Consider the following 20,343-nt stretch of genomic DNA (forward strand, 5'->3'; position numbering starts at 1 on the left):
TTCAAGGAGGAAATTAAAAACTTCTTAGAGTTAAAAGAAAACACAGACACAACATATCAGAATCTATGGGACACATTGAAAGCAGTTCTAAGAGGAAAATTCATTGCTTGGAGTTCATTCCTTAAAAAAAGAAAAAACCAACAAATAAATGATCTCATAATTCATCTCAAAATCCTAGAAAAAGAAGAGCAAAACAACAGCAAAAGAAGTAGAAGGCAAGAAATAATTAAAATCAGAGCTGAAATTAATGAAATTGAAACAAAAGAAACAATTGAAAAAATTGACAAAACTAAAAGTTGGTTCTTTGAAAAAATAAATAAAATCGACAGAGTTTTAGCCATGCTGATGAAGAGAAGAAGAGAGAGAACTCAAATTACTAGCATACGGGATGAAAAAGGCAATATCACAACAGACACTTCAGAAATACAGAAGATAATCAGAAATTATTTTGAATCCTTATACTCCAATAAAATAGAAGATAGTGAAGGCATCGATAAATTTCTTAAGTCATATGATCTGCCCAGATTGAGTCAGGAGGATATAGACAACCTAAACAGACCAATAACAATAGAGGAAATAGAAGAAACCATCAAAAGACTACCAACTAAGAAAAGCCCAGGACCGGATGGGTATACAGCAGAGTTTTACAAAACCTTTAAAGAGGAACTAACACCAATACGTTTCAAGCTATTTCAGGAAATAGAAAAAGAGGGAGAACTTCCAAATACATTCTACGAGGCCAACATCACCCTGATGCCTAAACCAGACAGAGACACTTCAAAGAAAGAAAACTACAGACCAATATCTCTAATGAACCTAGATGCAAAAATCCTCAATAAAATTCTGGCGAATCGGATTCAAAAACATATCAAAAAAATTATACACCATGATCAAGTAGGATTCATCCCTGGGATGCAAGGCTGGTTCAATATACGGAAATCAATAAATGTTATTCACCACATCAATAGACTTAAAAATAAGAACCATATGATCATCTCGATAGATGCAGAAAAAGCATTCGACAAAGTACAGCATCCCTTTATGTTCAAAACTCTAGAAAAATTAGGGATAACAGGATCATATCTCAACATTGTAAAAGCAATCTATGATAAGCCATAGGCCAGCATCATTCTGAATGGAGAAAAATTGAAGGCATTCCCTCTAAAATCTGGAACAAGACAGGGATACCCTCTCTCACCACTTCTGTTCAACATAGTCCTCAAAACACTGGCCAGAGCAATTAGACAGATGAAAGAAATTAAAGGCATAAAAATAGGAAAAGAAGAACTTAAATTATCGCTATTTGCAGATGACATGATTCTATACCTAGCAGACCCAAAAGGGTCTACAAAGAAACTATTAGAGCTGGATTTGATCTGAAAGGCAAAGGCAAGTCATGAAAAGATTAGTACTAACAAAAAAAAAAAAAACCTGAAAAAAAACTTTAATATGTAATCTTTGTTTTCCTATATGCATGTGTGTATATACATGTTTATATGCACATGCATATATGATACACAGACAAGACATAAAATAAATATATTACAATGCTAAGAGGTTATAAGTGTTTGAAGTTTTCCATAATAAAATGTTAAGAACTGCAGACCCAAAAGGGTCTACAAAGAAACTACTAGACCTAATAAATGAATTCAGCAAAGTGGCAGGATATAAAATCAACACGCATAAATCAAAGGCATTTCTGTATATCAGCAACAAATCTTCTGAAATGGAAATGAGGACAACCACCCCATTCACAATATCCTCAAAAAAAATAAAATACTTGGGAATTAACCTAACAAAAGAGGAGAAAGACTTATACAATGAAAACTACAGAACCCTAAAGAGAGAAATAGAAGAAGATCTTAGAAGATGGAAAAATATACCCTGTTCATGGATAGGCAGAACTAACATCATCAAAATGGCGATATTACCAAAAGTTCTCTATAGGTTTAATGCAGTGCCAATCAAAATCCCAACGGCATTTCTTGTAGAAATAGAGAAAGCAATCATGAAATTCATCTGGAAAAATAAAAGACCCAGAATAGCAAAAACAATTCTAAGTAGGAAAGGTGAATCAGGTGGTATATCGATACCAGAGTTCAAACTGTACTACAAAGCAATAGTAACAAAAACAGCATGGTACTGGTACCAAAACAGGCGGGTGGACCGATGGTACAGAATAGAGGACATAGTAACCAATCCACAAAACTACAACTATCTTATATTTGATAAAGGGGCTAAAAGCATGCAATGGAGGAAGGATAGCATCTTCAACAAATGGTGCTGGGAAAACTGGAAATCTTTGCATCAAAATGAAACTGAATCCCTTTCTCTCGCCATGCACAAAAGTTAACTCAAAATGGATCAAGGAGCTTGATATTAAATCAGAGACACGGCATCTGATAGAAGAAAAAGTTGGGTATGATCTACATACTGTGGGGTCGGGCTCCAAATTCCTCAATAGGACACCCATAGCGCAAGAGTTAACAACTAGAATCAACAAATGGGACTTACTCAAACTAAAAAGTTTTTTCTCAGCAAGAGAAACAATAAGAGAGGTAAACAGGGAGCCTACATCCTGGGAACAAATCTTTACTCCACACACTTCAGATAGAGCCCTAATATCCAGAGTATACAAAGAACTCAAAAAATTAGACAATAAGATAACAAATAACCCAATCAACAAATGGGCCAAGAACCTGAACAGACACTTCTCAGAGGAGGACATACAATCAATCAACAAGTACATGAAAAAATGCTCACCATCGCTAGCAGTCAGAGAAATGCAAATCAAAACCACCCTAAGATACCATCTCACTCCAGTAAGATTGGCAGCCATTATGAAGTCCAACAACAACAAGTGCTGGAGAGGATTCGGGGAAAAGGGTACACTTGTTCATTGTTGGTGGGACTGCAAATTGGTGCAGCCAATTTGGAAAGCAGTATGGAGATTTCTTGGAAAGCTGGGAATGGAACCACCATTTGACCCAGCTATTCCCCTTCTCGGTCTATTCCCTAAAGACCTAATAAGAGCATGCTACAGGGACACTGCTACATCGATGTTCATAGCAGCACAATTCACGATAGCAAGATTGTGGAACCAACCTAGATGCCCTTCAATAGATGAATGGATAAAAAAAATGTGGCATTTATATACAATGGAGTATTACTCTGCATTAAAAAATCACAAAATCATAGAATTTGGAGGGAAATTGATGGCATTAGAGCAGATTATGCTAAGTGAAGCTAGCCAATCCTTAGAAAACAAATGCCAAATGACTGCTTTGATATAAGGGGAGTAACCAAGGACAGGGTAGGGACGAAGAGCTTGAGAAGAAGATTAACATTAAACAGGGATGAGAGGTGGGAGGGAAAGGGAGTGAGAAGGGAAATCACATGGAAATGGAAGGTGATCCTCAGGGTTTTATAAAATTACATATAAGAGGAAATGAGGGGTAAGAGAAGAATAATACAAGTGGAAGAAATGATTTACAGTAGAGGGGGTAGAAAGAGAAAAGGGGAGGGGAGGGGAGGGGAGGGGAGGGGGGATAGTAGAGAATAGGATAGATAGCAGAATACATCAGTCACTAGAATGGCAATATGTAAATCAATGGAAGTGTAACTGATGTGATACAGCAATCTGTATACGGGGTAAAAATGGGAGTTCATAACCCACTTCAATCAAACTGTGAAATATGATATATTAAGAACTATGTAATGTTTTGAATGACCAACAATAAAAAAAAAGAGAGTTCTTTTATTTTTTCCCCCTTTTCATTTCCAGGTTATATGCAGTTAATTATTGGAATGATGAACATTCTGTCTGAATACTTGGAAGTCCCTGACTTCCGTGCAGGCTAAGAAAAGCAGAATGGATACAGGGAAATTCAGCCAGCCCTGTTTTATTGACCTTCTCCCCAAGTACATTCATAAGAAATTGTGTTCAAATAAATTGAATTGTGCCTTTGATTTCAGTTAAAGGCAATTTGGAATTGGCTTATTAAATACTAATGAGAATGTTCTTGCTTTCAGAAGTTAACTTTCTGTGAAATGAATGGCAACTAGGGAATATTTTAAATAAGAACTGATTTCTAATGAAAAGGCTGAGGGTGGATAAGCAAGGGGTGAAGCCCTGTTCTAGGGTCCATCTTTGACCAGGTTAAAGTACCAAAGACTAAAACACTGACCTCGGATTTTGGTAGTGAATATTTCTGCCTAAAAAAAAAAATGCTGAAGAAAGTTCGTAAAAATCTTGCTTTTGGAAACTTCCACGCCCCTCAAATCCAGTGGCCAGATTTATGATGATGCTGACCACTGAAATCTACCATTGATTAACAACAACCTGGTTACCTAGATACTGGCAGGCCTTCACATCAAACAAAGAACAGACCAAAGGCAGAAGGAAATGATTCATTGTCAGGTAAGTCAAAGCAAAGGAGCTATTGATAGGAGGTCCGTGGGAACCTAAATAAGAGGAATTGTGTACTCTTCTTTCTTTTACAAGCCTTTTAAATACCTTTTTTAAAGATGGAAGTTTGGTCTATTATTTAATGGGAATATGTATAAAAGGATGTCATTGTGCCGGGCACAATGGCACACACTTATCATCTCAGTGACTCAGGAGACTGAGGCAGGAATATCACAAGTTAGAGGCCAGCCCTCTGCAACTTAGTAAGACTCTGTCTCAAAATAAAAATAAATAAATAAATAAAAGAAATAAAAAATTGCTGTGGATGTAACTCAGTGGTAAAACACTTGCCTGGCTTGTGTGAGGCCCTGGGGATCCCCAGCACCACTAAATAAATAAATAAAGTATGCCACTATAAAGTGATTCCGTGTGCTGTAGTGTGTTGCACTATGGTGAGGTCTGTTAGTTTGAGACTGACCAGTGGATGGCATCATCAGTGGACGGCATCAGTCTACACACTGTGGGCTGATGTGGACAGTCAGGGAGGGATTAAAAATGACAGCTGGGTTAGTTTTTTATGGTGCCATTATAAAACAACACAGATTGGGAGGATTAAACAATAGAAATATAATTTTTCACAATTTGAGAGGCTTGAAGTTCAAGATCAAGATGTTGGCAGGGCTGGTTTCATTCTTAGGCCTTTTTTCTTGGCTTCAGATGGATTTCTTACTGCCGCTTCTCATGCAGAATCTTGAGTCCAGGTCTTTGATTTTTGTTAAGCCTCGTATAGCGTGTCTATGCCAGGCATACATACCATCCACTTGACCCTGTGGACCCCGTAACTGGTCCTGCTTAACTGAACTCTACATGACACATGGATCTGGACTGTAATTTATTCTGAGCCCTCTTTCTTGGAATAAACTTACCAATTTTTGTTCTTCTCAGAAATAGTGAAGTGTTCTAGGCAAGTGGCACACAACTATAATACCAGTGACTCAGGAGGCTGAGGCAGGAGGATTACAAGTTCAAAGCCAGCCTCAGCAATTAAAAAAGGGGTGAGGATGTAGCTTAGTGATAAAGTGCCCCTGTGCTAAATGTCCATTACAAAAAAACAACAAAACAAAAAAGTGAAGTGAATAAATCCTAGTTATATATCTAAATGACAAGGAAATTGCAACATTTGAACAAAAAAAGAGAGAATGTAGGTTAACCTTCGGGCTCTGGTTTAAGGGCCAGACTGTCCACATTCTGGAAAGATCCTGTGTCTCTCTTCTGTTTCCTAGTATCACACCCCTCAGTTAACTTTCTGTTTATAAAAATGGCATGAATCTTATCCCGAGTCATTACAGCTGTTTCACACTATGAACCCAGTGTTCCAGGAACCATTGTGAGGTTTAAGAATACACTGGTGAGACTGGGTTTGTGGCTCAGTGGTAGGCACCTTCCTGGCACATGTGAGGTACTGGGTTTGATCCTCAGCCCCACATAAAAATAATAAATTAATAAAACGAAGACATGAAAAATTAAAAAATACGCTGGTGTCAAGAGGAAAGATCACATGAATTCTTTAAGGTCTTCGGGTCTGAACCAGCAGAGGACAAGCTGTAAAATGCTTCTGTGACATCTCATCTACAAAATGAGCCTTGTAGTATGCATATGGATTTAGCCACCGAATCTACAGACCAGAGATTGATTTATGTGGATTCTTCAGACCCAACCTCATCCAAAAGTTTTCTGGAGCCTGCCCATCTTTACCTTCTCCTGTGGCCACCGCCCTCTGGCTCATTTTTATCCTGGTCTCTTTTGGACCTACACAGTTGCAGTAGCTTAGCTGACCTCTGCCTCTAGTCCCTCCCACTTTATTTGGTCCTCAGTGCTGCTGCCAGCTTGATCTTTCTAGAACACAGCTTGGCACGTGCAGCTTCCCTGTCCAAAAAACCTTCCAGGATTCAGGTTGCTTGGAGAAGAGATTGCACACTCCTTAGACTGACTCCTGCATAGCGCGACCTTGCATGTCCATCCTCAATTACTTTTCTAGCCTCATCTCCAATCACTCCCTGTCATCTTACACCCCTGTGACACCTCCGTGCCTTCTTGCACACCGGTGTCTGTACTGGCCACACCTTCTGCCCAGTGGACTGCTATTTGCTCTTCAAAGTCCAGTTTGCCTGTCCCTTCTGTGAGTCTGTTTCCTCTGCGTGTTGGTGGAGTAAGTCCCCTCTCCTGTGTTCTGTGGTTCTTTCTTCACCTTGTTATAATGTTCCCATTACCTGTCTTTCTCTCTGGCCAGGTGTGAGCTCCTCAAAAGCAGGAACTGTATTTTGTTTACTCCTTTTTTTTTTGTTTTTGACACCAGGGATTTAATCCAGAGGTGCTTAACTGCTGATTTAATCGAGTGCCGAGTGCCACTTCCCTGCCCTTTTGTATATTTTTTTAGAGACAGAGGTCTCACTAAATTGTTTAGGGCCTTGCTAAATTGTTGAGGCTGGCTTTGAACTCACGATCCTCCTGCCTCAGCCACCTGAGTCACTGGGATTATAGGCATGTGCCACCATGCCCAGTCCCCCTCCTTCTTTTTAGAAGACATAAAGAGATTTTAAGGGGCTGGAGTTGCAGCTCAGTGGTAGAGCACTCGCCTAGCATGTGTGAGGCCCTGGGTTCATGCAGCAGTCTGGCTGCAGCAAAATAAGGGGGTGGGGGGGACACGAACAACTTGTGTACGTTGATATAGCAGGAGAGGGAGCCGTTTATTGTAGGACAGGAGTGGTATTTATACATTCCACACAGCTTATCTTAATTAACATAAACTAGATACATCAGTCAACCAATAAGGAATCTCCACACTTAATGGCTCGCGGGCATTACTTCATAAACCACTCCCTCTGGCAATATGCCAGGCGCCATCCAGACTTGTTTACAGACTCTAACAGGTTTGATCCTCAGCACCACATAAAAATAAATAAATAAAGATATTGTGTCCAACTAAAAAAATATATATAAAAAAAGAGGTTTTTTTTAAAAAAAGATTCTGAATTACATATTAAGCCAACGGAAGCCTCTAGTTTGAGGTTTGTTAGTTACTAGGCAAGTGAATGGAAGCCACAGGACTTAGAGGAAGCATCCATACTTACAGCTCCCATCTTTCTATAAAATTGAGGTTGCGTGGAATGTCTGGAAAATGGCATATAATTTGATTTTCCTTTTTTCTTAATTCACAAACTCCAAAGCTCCCTCTCTAACCCTTTCTTTAAATTTGTTGAAATTTATTATTATTATTATTATTATTATTATTATTATTATTATTATTATTTTGTGTGTAGTGCTAGGGATGGAACCTAAGGCTTTGTAGATGCTGGGCAAGCACTCCACCACTGAGCTATACCCCTGATCCTAAACATTTTTATTTAAAAAATGAATTTTATTGTGTAGATTACAGGTATACAATATGACATATGAGATACACAAAAATTGGGAAATGGTTGCTGTGGTGAATCAATTAGCAGTTAACAGCTAAAACCTATTCATTTAGTAAAATCCCCAATACAACACATTATTGACGGTCCTCATGTCGTACGCTGAATCCTAGACTTGTTCACCTACATACCTGCTACTTTGCATCCTCTGAAACCGCCCCTGGCCATTCCCTGTCTCCCAGGTAAACACTGTTTCATTTCCTATCTCTGTTATTTCTGTGTATTTATTTATTTATTTATTTATTTATTTAGAGAGAGAGAGAGAGAGAGAGAGAGAGTTTTTATTTATTTTTTAGTTCTCGGCGGACACAACATCTTTGTTTGTATGTGGTGCTGAGGATTGAACCCGGGCCGCATGCATGCCAGGCGAGCGCGCTACCGCTTGAGCCACATCCCCAGCCCTATTTCTGTGTATTTGATTTTTTTTTTTTAAGATTCAACATGTGAGATCATGTGATTTTGCTTTCTGTATCTGGCTTACTTCACTTGGTATAATGTCCTGGGTTCTTCCATGTTGGGGCAAATGGAAGGATCTCCTTTATTAAGTCTGAATAATATGGCACTGTAGGCATACACCAGTTTTTTTATTTATTTGTGCCCAGCAGATGTGTCCCTCAACATCCTGGTTTCTGTATCTTGAGTATTGTGACTAATGATGCAATGAAAATGGGACAGCAGATGTCATGGTTTCATCTCCTTTGAGAGTATGTCCACAGGTGGGATTGCTAGACCATGTAGTCATTCTATTTTTACTTTTTTTTTTTTTTTTTTTTTTGCAGAACCTCTGACGACAACACCAATCTACATTTCTACTAATGGTGAACTAAAGGACTTTCTCTCATGGTGGTCTGAATAGGGTGAAGAGATGAGGACAGACAGACATATTTGAGAGAAATTTATGAAATAAAATCTAGAGGACTTTATGATGAATCGGAAATGAAGGTATGAGAGGGAAGTTTAGAGACTTCCAAGTTTGATCTTGAATTACATATTAAAAAATGGATGGTTGTGTCACATATTGAACTTGGGAACCCCTGAAAATAACAGGGAGTCCTGGGAAGACCATGCCATTGAATCTGGACTGACTGTATTTTAGATGTTTAAGTGATAATATTAAAAAAATGAGTCGCCAGGTGCCGTGGTGCACACCTATAATCCCAGTGGCTCGGGAGGCTGAGGCAGGAAAATCACGAGTTCAAAACCATCCTCGGCAATTTAGTGAGACCCTGTCTCAAAAATAAAATAAAATAAAATAAAATAAAATAAAAAGGACTGGAACGTGGCTCAATGGTCAAATGCCACTGGGTTTAGTCCCCAGTACCAATAAATAAATAAAATAAAAAGCCCCATAGATATGTGGTGTTGGACCAGTACTGGTGAAAAAGTGTATGCATCTGAAGGTAATTGAGACAGTGGCTGCAGAGCCAGAAACTGGCAATCTAGGGACTGAAATCTTCTTTAGTGAAGGATGATTAGTGATTAAGTTTGTAGAGGACTGGGTTTCTGGTCTGCCAGCCTGCCCCACAAATTTCCCTCTCACCAGCCTCCATGATTGCATGAGCCATTCAGCCACTGCTTAAAATAGATCTGTGTGTGTGTGTGTGTGTGTGTGTGTGTGTGTGTGTGAGCCCCTCATTGACACTTTCAGCTCTTTACTTACTCATCCTTTCCCAAGCCCAAAAACGCCCTCTGTTGCCTTCTCAGTCATTCTGACCCTCACTGGAGAAGCTTCTTTGAGGGGTGTGTGTAGCCTAGCTGAGGACAAGGCTTGGAGGAATGCAGGGTTTAGTCCTTGATGTCTTTTTGTGTTTACCTTTTGGCTGATTGGACGAGGCCCACTCACGCTATTGAGGGTAACCTCTTTATAGAAAATCAAATGCTTATAGATGTTTATTCCATCTACAAGATAACTAACTACACAGAAGCAGTTAGCTCAGGGTTTCAGCCACTGGGTACAATAGCCCAGCCAAGTTGACAAATAAAACTAACAACAGACGGTGGGGACCATTGGGAAGGTGGAGTCCTGGAACCTGGGATTTCAGCGAAGACCAGAGAGAAAAAGGAACACCTTGATAAATATAAAGATTCAGGGGAAAGTGCTGGGGAGTGATATTAGCCAAATTATATTGTTATATTTTGTGCATATATGAATATATTAACAAATCCCACCATTACGTACAACTCTAATGGACTAATAAAATTTTTGGTAAAAAAAAAAAACAACAACAACATTGGTTCAATTGGTTATTATTTAAAAAATAATAATAAAATGTTGGGGAAAAAAACTGTGAGGATTCAGGGAGTGCCAGGTATGGACAGGCAGTTCTAGAAGGTTCAGTGGCAAAGGCCGAGAAAGGAGGCCATCGTGGAAGCCCCTGAGGCTGTGGAGAAACAAGAGCCCCCAGGCGCCCCTCTCTGTCCTCACACCTGCCGGTCGGCCATAGTGAAGCTGGGCTCCCGTGAGACCTGGCCTATCTTCAGGGGACCCTACTGGCACATGGAACCCTGTGCCATGTCACCCCCAGCCCAGGCCTTGTTCTTTCTATTGTGCTGGGTTCCTCGAATTCCACCGTGCTTATTTTCTAGCACAGATGGCTGTGTTTTTATATGGTTCTCTAAATTGTTTATTATCTATTGCCAACTGTGCTGTGATTCAGAAAGGAAATGGCTTTCGGGAGTGTGGAAGCCAATTAATCTAAGCAGGAACTGCCACCTGTGGGAAAACACAAGTTAAAAATTGCCAAATTTTTTGGTGGCATGAATATGTTTACATTTTGAAAGCACAAACTTGGCTTGAAAGAGTGAGAATGTGCCCTCTAATTTCTTAAGAACTGAGTATTGAGGGGGCTGGGGATGCAGCTCAGAGATAGAGCACTTGGACAGCATGTGAGACGCCCCCCGGGTTCCATCCCCAGGATAGAAACAAAACAAAAACAAAACCCAAACCAAAACAAACAACAGTGTCACACATAGCCACCTCTAAGGAATAAAAAAAAAAAGTCTATTACCTTTGTGTGATTTGGTGCCAGTTTCTTTTCTTCCGACATCAGTTTTCTCCTCTGTAAAGTGGGTGGACAATCCCTCCTGTCTGGCTTATTCCAGATTATTATGAGGGGCAAATCAAATTAACTGGTAAAATTAATTCATTAGAGTAGATTAAGGTACCAGGCAAATAGGAGCTGTTGTGGTCTTTACAAGTGTGGTGACTCCTTTTATGATTGTTTGATTTGCATAGATTGCAAGTGCGACTTGGAATTCTACTGACCTCAACACAAGAGAAAACAGTATGCTTGGGGTAGTGCTCGGGTCTTTCCATATTAAAAATTGCTTATCATTGATGTGCATGTCTGATTTCTTAATCAGACTAATGTTTATTTAGACTTCTCTCTGCAGTACGATTCTTACCCTATTGGACCCAAGCCCAGGGTGGCCGGGCTTTTTGACACGAAGGCCACACAGTGGTTTCTGATTGAGCCTCTGGGCCTCCCTGTCCCAAGGCTGCCCCTGTCTGAGGCAGACAAATTGCACTGCCTCGGGATATTGACCGTCCTCCTGCCAGTTCATTTTATTCTTTTCTCTGTTTATGAAGCAGAATTTGTTTCTATCACTTCCAATTTGGGAGGCAGATTTCAGTCTTAGAAATCAGAATTATTAACCCTCATATAAATGCTTGACACTGAAATTCACAGGAATTCAAGCCATAACACGAGTCAGCACAGTTTTGGTGGCACAGAATTACCTGAGGGGCTTTGTAGGATTTAGCCAACAGTGCGCATGCTCCGTGATCACAGAAAACTGCAGACGGCCCCACCTTCCTTCCTGGGGCCTGCTCACATAGGTTGTCTTTACCTAGCAGCACAGAAAGCAGTCAAAAAGTTACCATTCCACATCTCCTCTGAGCTTATTTTACTTTATTTATTAGTATTGGGGATTGAGCCCAGGGATGCTCTACCACTGAGCTACATTCCCAGCTTTTAAAATTTTGAGACAGGGTCTTGCTAAGTTACTGAGGCTGGCCTTAAACTTTCTTTCAAAATACTTTTTGAGTTGTAGACGGACACAATATTTTTAGTTTATTTATTTTTTTAATGTGCTGAGGATCAAACCCAGTGCCTCACGCATGTGAGGCAAGCACTCTACCGCTGAGCCACAACCCCAACCCTTGGCCTTAAACTTTCAATCCTCCTGTCTCAGGCTCCCAGATTGTTGGGATTACAGGCATGTACCACCATGCTGGACTTTGTCTTCCTTGATTTTAGTTTTCCATTTAAAATTTGTGACTTTTAGGGCAGACATTATTTTGAATTTACCCTTACCGTTTCACAAAGTAAATTAATTGTGTTAGAATATTCTAACTCTTTTTTGCAAGTGATTGTGGATGAATCTTTGCAAATCATTGATATGTGAATTGTATTCCATCCTATTTACTGGGTATACTATTGATGCTGTCTAGTCCATATGAACTGCTTGTTTGTTTAAAAATATGTTTGTTTCCTATCCTGAACTAAATAGAGACTGAGGGCCCCTGTCCTTTCCTCATATACTCAAGCTTTAGAGCTAGACTGGTCTCTGCAAGATGGAAAACGGATTCTTTCTGAAATCCTTCAAGGTCCTGGACCTTATGGAAATCGAAGGGAGATCAGTAGTAAAGGAAAGGGACCCGGAGGAGGGGAAAGAAAGGAAAAATACTGGGAAATGCTATTGTTACATCATATGCAAGTGCAAATACATATCAGTGAATCCCACCATTGTGTATAATTGCCATGCACCAATACAAAATATGGAATAAATAGATAAAATCCTTCAGGGTCCTGTCAGTTGCTCCAGCCCCTGGTCCTCCTGGCTACCCACTCTCTGCCTCCTTCTCCACCCTCCCCCACAGGCACTTGCGGTCCAGTCTTGCTGAACAATTTGCAATTACAGAGGGATTTATGAGCTATCAGAGCTGCCTGTGGTCCTGCAGTTCTCACACCAGGAACAGGTTTTCTCTCTGTGTCCTCGTTGTCACCTACACTTCAAGATGCAACTCACATGGATTTTTCAGGGCAGTCTTTGTAGTTACCCAGCACCTCCTGTGCCACCTTCTCTCAGGTCCCCAGCAGCCTGTCTATCCTGCACCCTTAGCTGCCATGATGGATTATGAATGGAATTTTCCCCTCATCAGACTGGGGGATGGATTCCTCTCACCAGGGACTGGATTCCATCTCAAACCTCGCTTCTAACATACGTGACCCTCAATAAATAGTTCTAGAACAAATGGTTCTATTTACTATCTGTTTACTAAATCTGTTCTAACAAGGGTCTCCTAGCCAAGTCTTTCTTAGCCTGAGTTATAGGTCACCCCTGGTTGACACAGGGTTGGAGGACCAGCAACACCATCTGGGTGCTCATGAGAGTTGCAGACTGTGGATCCCACTCTGGACCTGCTCATCAGAACCTGCATCTCCACAGAGCTCCAGGTGATCTCGTCCCCTAGATGATCTCGTCCTCCAGGCGACCTTGTCCTCCTTGGCTTTGAAAAACATTGCTATGAGTAATTGAAAAAGTGAGACCATTTTGTTTCTTTATAATTAATTCTATAATCCAGAGTTTAACCCCTCTTCTGAAATTGTGATATTTGATTATTCATAATTAAAACTCTAGTATGCTAATTTTTAGGAGCAACTTTTAAATTCATATTGAGAGGTGTTTTATTTAGTTAGTCATTGGCAGTGCTGGCAACCAAGCCTGAGGCCTCATTCACACCAGGCAAGGGCTGCACCACCACCACCTCCCAGCCCATCCCTGAGGGCCCTGTGTGTGTGTGTGTGTGTGTGTGTGTATGTGTATGTGTGTTGCTACTCTCAATGCACTTTAAGAAGTTTTGTTTGAATTAGTTATTCAATGTGAAAGTTAACTGAAAAAAAAAGAGTATGTTGGTGTTGATGTAAAATAACAACTCTACTTTAAAGGAAATAAGAAAATAGTTTATTCTGAGCCAAATATGAGTGACTATGGCCAGGAACACAGCTTCAAGTTACCCTGAGTGACATATTCCTAGTATGAGTGACATATTCCTAGTATGAGGACTTTTTAATAAAAAATGTAAACTGTCATTTACATTGGATATAATTGCAGATAAAGGAAATTTCTGCTTATAAAAGGGCCACAGGGCCACGGAATGAGTGAAATATGTCTAGTAACAGGGGGTTCCAGAATTTTCTCTAGAAGGGGCTTCCGGAAGGCCATCTATTTGGAAGAGGGCTAGACAACTGATCTTGAAGTCACGTCTCTATGACAAAGTGCACTCTTGCTTAGATTGTGTTGTCAAGTTCATGTGTAATTTTCCTGAAGGTACATTTGTCCGTGGTTTATATAGGGCTGAGGAAATGTCACTCATGTGTAACAAGGAATGAATTCGCCTCCTCACCTTTCTGTAAACCGTACATCCGAGTCATGGGCAGACTCTCTGGGTGTCACCTGTGGAATGTTCCAGAACCTGTCTGCTCCTTGCCAGTCTTCCTGGTACCCTCTGGTCCAAATGGCCTCCTGTGCTGCTGCAGCCAGTGCGACCACCTCTTGCTCTTTCCCTACATCCTACAGTCTCTTTTCCACCCAGGTGCCAGTCCTTGTGGTCCCAAGCCCTCTAGTGGCTCCCACCTCACTCTAAAGGATAGTGAAGTCCTTGCTGAGGTCTTCAAGGGCCTCCGTGGCCTGGACCCTTACCCCCATGGATTTCATCCCCTTGAGCACCCTTGCTCCCCATTCACTTTTGTGTCCCTTGGCTGTTTCTCCAGCCTGGTCATCGAAGACCCTGCCCCAGTGCCTTTGTTCGTATTCATCCCTGCAGCAAACTGTGCAGATAGGCAAATGGCTTTCTCCCTCTTCCTTCAGGTTTCTCCCAAAGGCAGAGGGCCCTTCCCTGACCACATCCCACCCCTGCCCATGGCCACTTTCAGTCTCCTTGCCCCAATTTATGTCTCCTTCTGGCCCTTTGCCCCACCACCACCTGCTGTAGCACATGCTTGGTGTTGCCCATTATTGCCTCTTCCCCCTACAGCTCACCCTCTATAAAGAACACAGTTTGTCTCCTACACTGCATGATCCTCAGTTCCCCCAACAGCCGAGCACACAGTAATTCCTTAGTAAGTACTGGTCGGATGAAGACAGGGATGGAAGCACACAGGGCCACATGGAGGTAAGGCCATTGAGGAAGGGCTCAAGCCCGTGTTCATTCCATCTGATCTTACCTACAGGTCTTCTGATCTTTCTTTGTAAATCCGGATACCAGAGCTGCTAAAAGCCTTTAGCATTGTCAAGTTAATAGATCTTTCTTTTTCCTTTTTTGTACTGGGGATTGAACCCAGGGGTGCCTAACCACCGAGCCATATCCCCAGCCTTTATTTCTTATTTTGAAACAGGGTCTCACCCAGTTGCTTAGAGCCTCGCTAAGTTGCTGAGGCTAGTCTTGAACTTGCGATCCTCCTGCTTCAGCCTCCCGAGCAGCTGGGATGACAGGTGTGGGCCACTGTGCCCCGCTGGTTAATAGATCTTTCTCTCCTTGTCAACGTGAGTGTGATGCACAGAAGACTCCCTGTAAGAAGCAGAGACAGCAAGCAAAGGCCTCAAATAATCCTCTTTGTTTATTCTTGGTTATGCTTTATCCTCTTTGTTTATTCTCCCTCCTACCCAGGTTTCCTTTTTAGACAGTTGGAGCTACTTAGAACTGATGGGATAGTTGTTTCAAATAAAAGGTTTTTTTTATTTTTTTATTTATTTTTAAGTGACCCAGCCGTGATCCCAAACTTTGAGTTGAAGCCAAGGATCAGCAAACTTTCTGGGACAGTCAAACAGAAAGTATTTCAGACTTTACAGGCGATGTGCAGTCACATTTATAGGCAACGTGCAGTCAGAGTAGTTAATTATGCCAGGAAGGCAGGTGTAGATGGCACTTCAACTTGTGGGTGAAGTTTTTAAACTTCAGCAAAAGTTTACAACCATGGGTCTCCTGGATCAGGCATGTGGGCCATAGTTTGCTGGTCCCTGACATCAACTAAAGTCAAATCTTCCTAGAGTGAGCCCTTGAGCACAGGGGTGGTGTCTAACACATAGACCAGGTCCAAAGGAATACGTGTTGAATGGGAAATAACGAACACCCTAAGACAAATCCATTGGTGATTTTATGTTGGATGCTCTTAGTCATGGGGGTTGGGGTTGGGGGAGTGGGAAACGTTGGTGCCGTGATCCTGCCATGGCCCCAGCATTTGGCCTCTGGATCATGACTGTGAGAACCTTAGCCAGGAGAGTGACACTTCTCATCACTCCTAAGACAAATTTCTTTGCCATTTAGCTTCTCCCCAATCAAGATATGTCTTACAGGGATATCAGAAGCATGGTTTCTTTTATGGCACATTTGAAGAAATTAGGAGAGTCTCATTTCTATTGGCAGATTAAAGAGGGACCCAACAAAATACTTACCTAAGTAAGAACAGAATTGTCTATAATGTAATAATTGCAAGGGCACATGAAGATCTTAACCCTGGACTTTTAGGTGCAAAGACTATTGCTTCTTAAAACTTCCAAACAGTAGGGACATTTCATGGGAATAGATTGTGAAAGCTGAGTAGGTTTTCATGTTTGGAACCATAATGTTGTTGTTGTTGTTTGGTACTAGGGATTGAGCCCAGGTGTGCTTACCCCTGAGCCACATTACCAGCCCTTTTTAAAATTTGAGGCAGGGTTTCACTAAGTTGCTTAGGGCCTTGCTAAGTTGCTGAGGCTGGCTTTGAACTCTTGATCCTCCTGCCTCAGCCTCCTGAACCGCTGGGATCATAGACGTGTGTCACTATCCCTGGCTAGATTATTAATAAAGAGTATTTTACTAACTGATTACAAAATAAGCACATTTTGGAGTTCCCTATTCCCACTGAGTTATGTTCAAATGTGAAAACATTTGTAATCCCAAGTGTCCCTGAAGTCACATCCTTAGGACTTCAGCAGTGTCCTCCTACTCTTGCGTATGGGTCCTCTTGTGTATCTTGCATTTATTAAGAGGTTTTGTTGCTTATCAGATTATATTTGGGAAAAGTTTTCCAACAAGGCTTGGAAAACAGGAAACTGGCATCGCTGTGGCTTGTGAATCAAAGTGTAGGTGGAAAACCCCTTCTTTTGACTCTCACAGAACCATCTGAGAGATGCACCCCATGAAAATAATGCAGGTGGGTCTGGGGTGCTTGGATCAATAGAGTTGATCCAAGTCCAGCCACATGGCCTGTCATGATGGGCGGGTGAGTCGGAGGAAGGCACCCCTGCGATTTCATCATTGTGCGAACATCACAGTTCATATTTATCCAGACTGAGGTGGCTGTAATGTGTCACTAGGTGAGACAGGCTACGGAACCACCGAGCTATATGGTCTGTCTTTGGTTAAAACGTCATTGTGCAGCACATCATTACCATCATTTGATACAACTCTAAGCACAAAGACACCTAACTTGGTCACCAAGTTTTCCCAGGGGTAATACGGGGTAATATGATGACAATGTTAATATTAGAAACAACATTTCATTTTGTCACCTAGTTGATGTTAGCTTATGGGATACTTCAGTGTAACAACTTTAGCTTACCTCCTACTTTTTTTTTTTTCAATCTCTCCATTCCCGAAGCCCATACTTGGTGCATTTTAGATGTTTTCTTCTGGTCTCCTTATCTTCTTATCTGTGGATCTCCCTTGGCCCCTGGTTCCCACTTTTCCTCTCCATACTTACCTAGTTTTCAGCCTTCTATGTTTTTGTAAGCAGCACACGTTTAGATACTACACTGTTCAAAAAATTGTTTTTGGCCAAGAACAGTTCAGGCACAATATGGCTGGATAAGGTTCTGCATTATTCAAGACACACCAGGTCCTCATTTGAGTTCCCTTAACATGAACACAAAACAGAGGGGGTTAGCCATGTAGCTCAATGGTAGAGCACTCACCTCCAACATGGGAGGCTCTGGGTTCGACTCCCAGCACCACCTTTAAATAAAGTAAATTAAAAAAGAATTTATTTAAACAAAGTAAAATCCAATAAAGAGAAAGGTGTATAAACCAGAAAGCAGAACTCAGCTCTTTTTATTTCGAGTTTAGTTATGCCAAGGTGATGGTTTTTAAAGGTGTGAAATAAACCTATGACCATAGTGTGCTTTATTGCCTTTTCTTTTTAAGTGTTTGGATTAAGGTTGAGAAAAGGGAGATTTTTTCAAAGAGTTAGGCAATGAAATGAAAGAGTAGGCGAGGAGCTTAACAATCCGTCTCTTCCATTTTGGTTTCGTAGGTTCTGTGTTAGTACAAAATAAAATTCATGGCTCTGTGGTTAGAAGCCTGGGCAGAGTGGCCAGAGCTGGCTGGGTCTGCTCCTGGCCTTGCCACTTACCAGCTATGACCCGAGGAAACGTTCAGTACCGGTGCCATGGTTTTCTCATCTGTGACGTCACTACAATCATACGTCCTTGTAGGGTTGTTGGGAGAATTAGAAATGATTTAAGGACATGAGTGCTCAGCACTCGAGAGGCGATTTATTATTGATCATCATCCTCATCCTTATTTTCACAAATGGCAGTGGGCGTGTGGGTGGGTGGGTGGTCAGCTGAGTCCCACATAGGGACTGAGTCCTGCCCTTGTCAGGGGATGAGAACCTCCAAGAAGTTGGGCCTCTTTCTTTAAGGGAGATGGAGATGAACGCATTGTCCCGGGAACTTGGCTGGAATCCCAGCTGCACAATGGTCGCAGGGACATTTGACATTCAAATAACACAAGGCCACAAGCAGGAGCTGAGGGGAAATAAAACCTGTTACAGCGACACTCGGGAGGGGGATGGAACATGTGTTTCCACTCTTATTTATAGACGCTCATGCCACGTCTATGGGACAGAACTTTTCAGAGTCCTAACTTATTTTTCTGGGGAAATCTTTGGAACAAAAAAAAATTTTAAAACAGGGAGCAGTTTGCTAACTGTTCCAAGTGGCAGTGGAATGTGAGTAGAAATGATAAGCCCAGAATGTTCTCTCTTCATAAACATTGCTTTGGATTTGCATATTCTCCAATAATTAAAGCATGTAGGACATTTCTCAAATGATCTTGTGATAAAATAAGTAGGGAAAGTACTAATCAAACTGAGGTTGTGAAAAAAAAAATGTGTGGTGCTCTTACAGTTCACAACGTGGTTCAGGACACATATTTGGGGAAGATTGGTGATATGACCGTGCCTCTGTCTAGATGGCATATAAATAAAGGTTTCTGACTCTGAATTCTCATTTATGTAAGACTCAAAGAATGTCCATTTGGTGGGCAGGGCAGTTGACACCCGTTTCAGCTGTCGGTGGTGATAGCTAGGCTTGTCCAGGTTCTTGTTGAGGACAAGAGCATTCCTGTTTTTTTGGTGCCATGATGTTTAGAAATGTAGTGCCACCACTCTTTCTTTACAGTCCTAAAGAAAATGCTCAGGTGATGAGTGAGCATTGAGCCTGCGGCAGACATTGGTGTGTGCTTGCAGGAAGGCACTGTGGCTCAGTGGTGAGAGCCTGGGGTCTGGCTCAGACCTTGTTTTGAACCATTGCTCAATCACTCACCTGTGATAGGATTTAGGGCAACCCATTTAACCTCTGCGTACTTCAGTTTCCTTGGTCATATGAAGGTATTGTCGTGACGATGACATGAAATCATGTTTGTATATTAGGGTGAACGGTGCGCTTGTGAAACAAAGATACCTTCAAATACGGTGACTCAAATATAGACCCTCAAATAAGAGAACACTTTATTTATCTCCCACCTGAGGATGGGTCCAAGGACACTGCTGCACCAGGTCACTCACTTCTATAAGGTGGCTCCTCTGTCTCCTGGATCATTGTCCACATCTGGGGTCCAGACAGGGAATCGATAAAAGCCAAAGAGCAAGGGAAGAGGCTTCTCTCCACAGCTGGAGAAGACCAGCAGGAGTTGGGCTTATCATTCCTGTTCCCGTTCCATGGCCATAACCCCGTCTTACATGGTCACATCTAGCTGCAAAGAAGGCTGGAAAATGTAGACTTAAATTGGGTGGCCATGTACCAGGGGGAAAAAAAGGAGGATAAATTTTGGGGAGATAATAATATTTCACAGTATATGTAGCACACAGGATTAAGCACAAGAATTACTTTTGCTATTTTCATGAATTATCTTTAGTGTGTCAGTGTGCATTCTTCAATTTTTATTTCCTCAACTAGATCATTGCTTGATAGATGCTCAATTAATATTTCTTTTTTTCAACTGAGAAATATTGGAGCTGAACAAATTACTTTGCCTTTGTTCAAGTCATTTTTGTGGACGTTGGGGTTCTCCAACTTCAATTTGCTCTCTTCTGTCAGACGGTTGACAGAACTATGAGTAGGGGCTGGGAGAAAGGTCTCAGCAACGTTCCTGTATGACCTCATCAACCACGGGGCATTCTTGACCCTCACCGAGGA

The 20,343-nt window shown here is 41.4% G+C and overlaps 1 long non-coding RNA gene across 2 annotated transcripts in view; it reads left to right on the forward strand.

The window, feature by feature from the left end:
• LOC308652183 overlaps nucleotides 1-20,343 on the forward strand; it is a 188,100-nt gene that overhangs the window by 156,705 nt on the left and 11,052 nt on the right. Inside the window, exons 2-3 of one of the 2 annotated variants that reach the window (XR_014022753.1) lie at nucleotides 8,661-8,823; nucleotides 12,764-13,096. This is a non-coding gene — a long non-coding RNA (uncharacterized lncRNA). Of the gene's footprint in view, nucleotides 1-8,660; nucleotides 8,824-12,763; nucleotides 13,097-20,343 lie in introns of those variants that run through there. The other variant, XR_014022752.1, reaches the window with a different exon arrangement.

Source organism: Spermophilus citellus, assembly GCF_964194105.1.
Source record: "Spermophilus citellus genome assembly, chromosome: 6".
Lineage (NCBI taxonomy): Eukaryota > Metazoa > Chordata > Mammalia > Rodentia > Sciuridae > Spermophilus > Spermophilus citellus.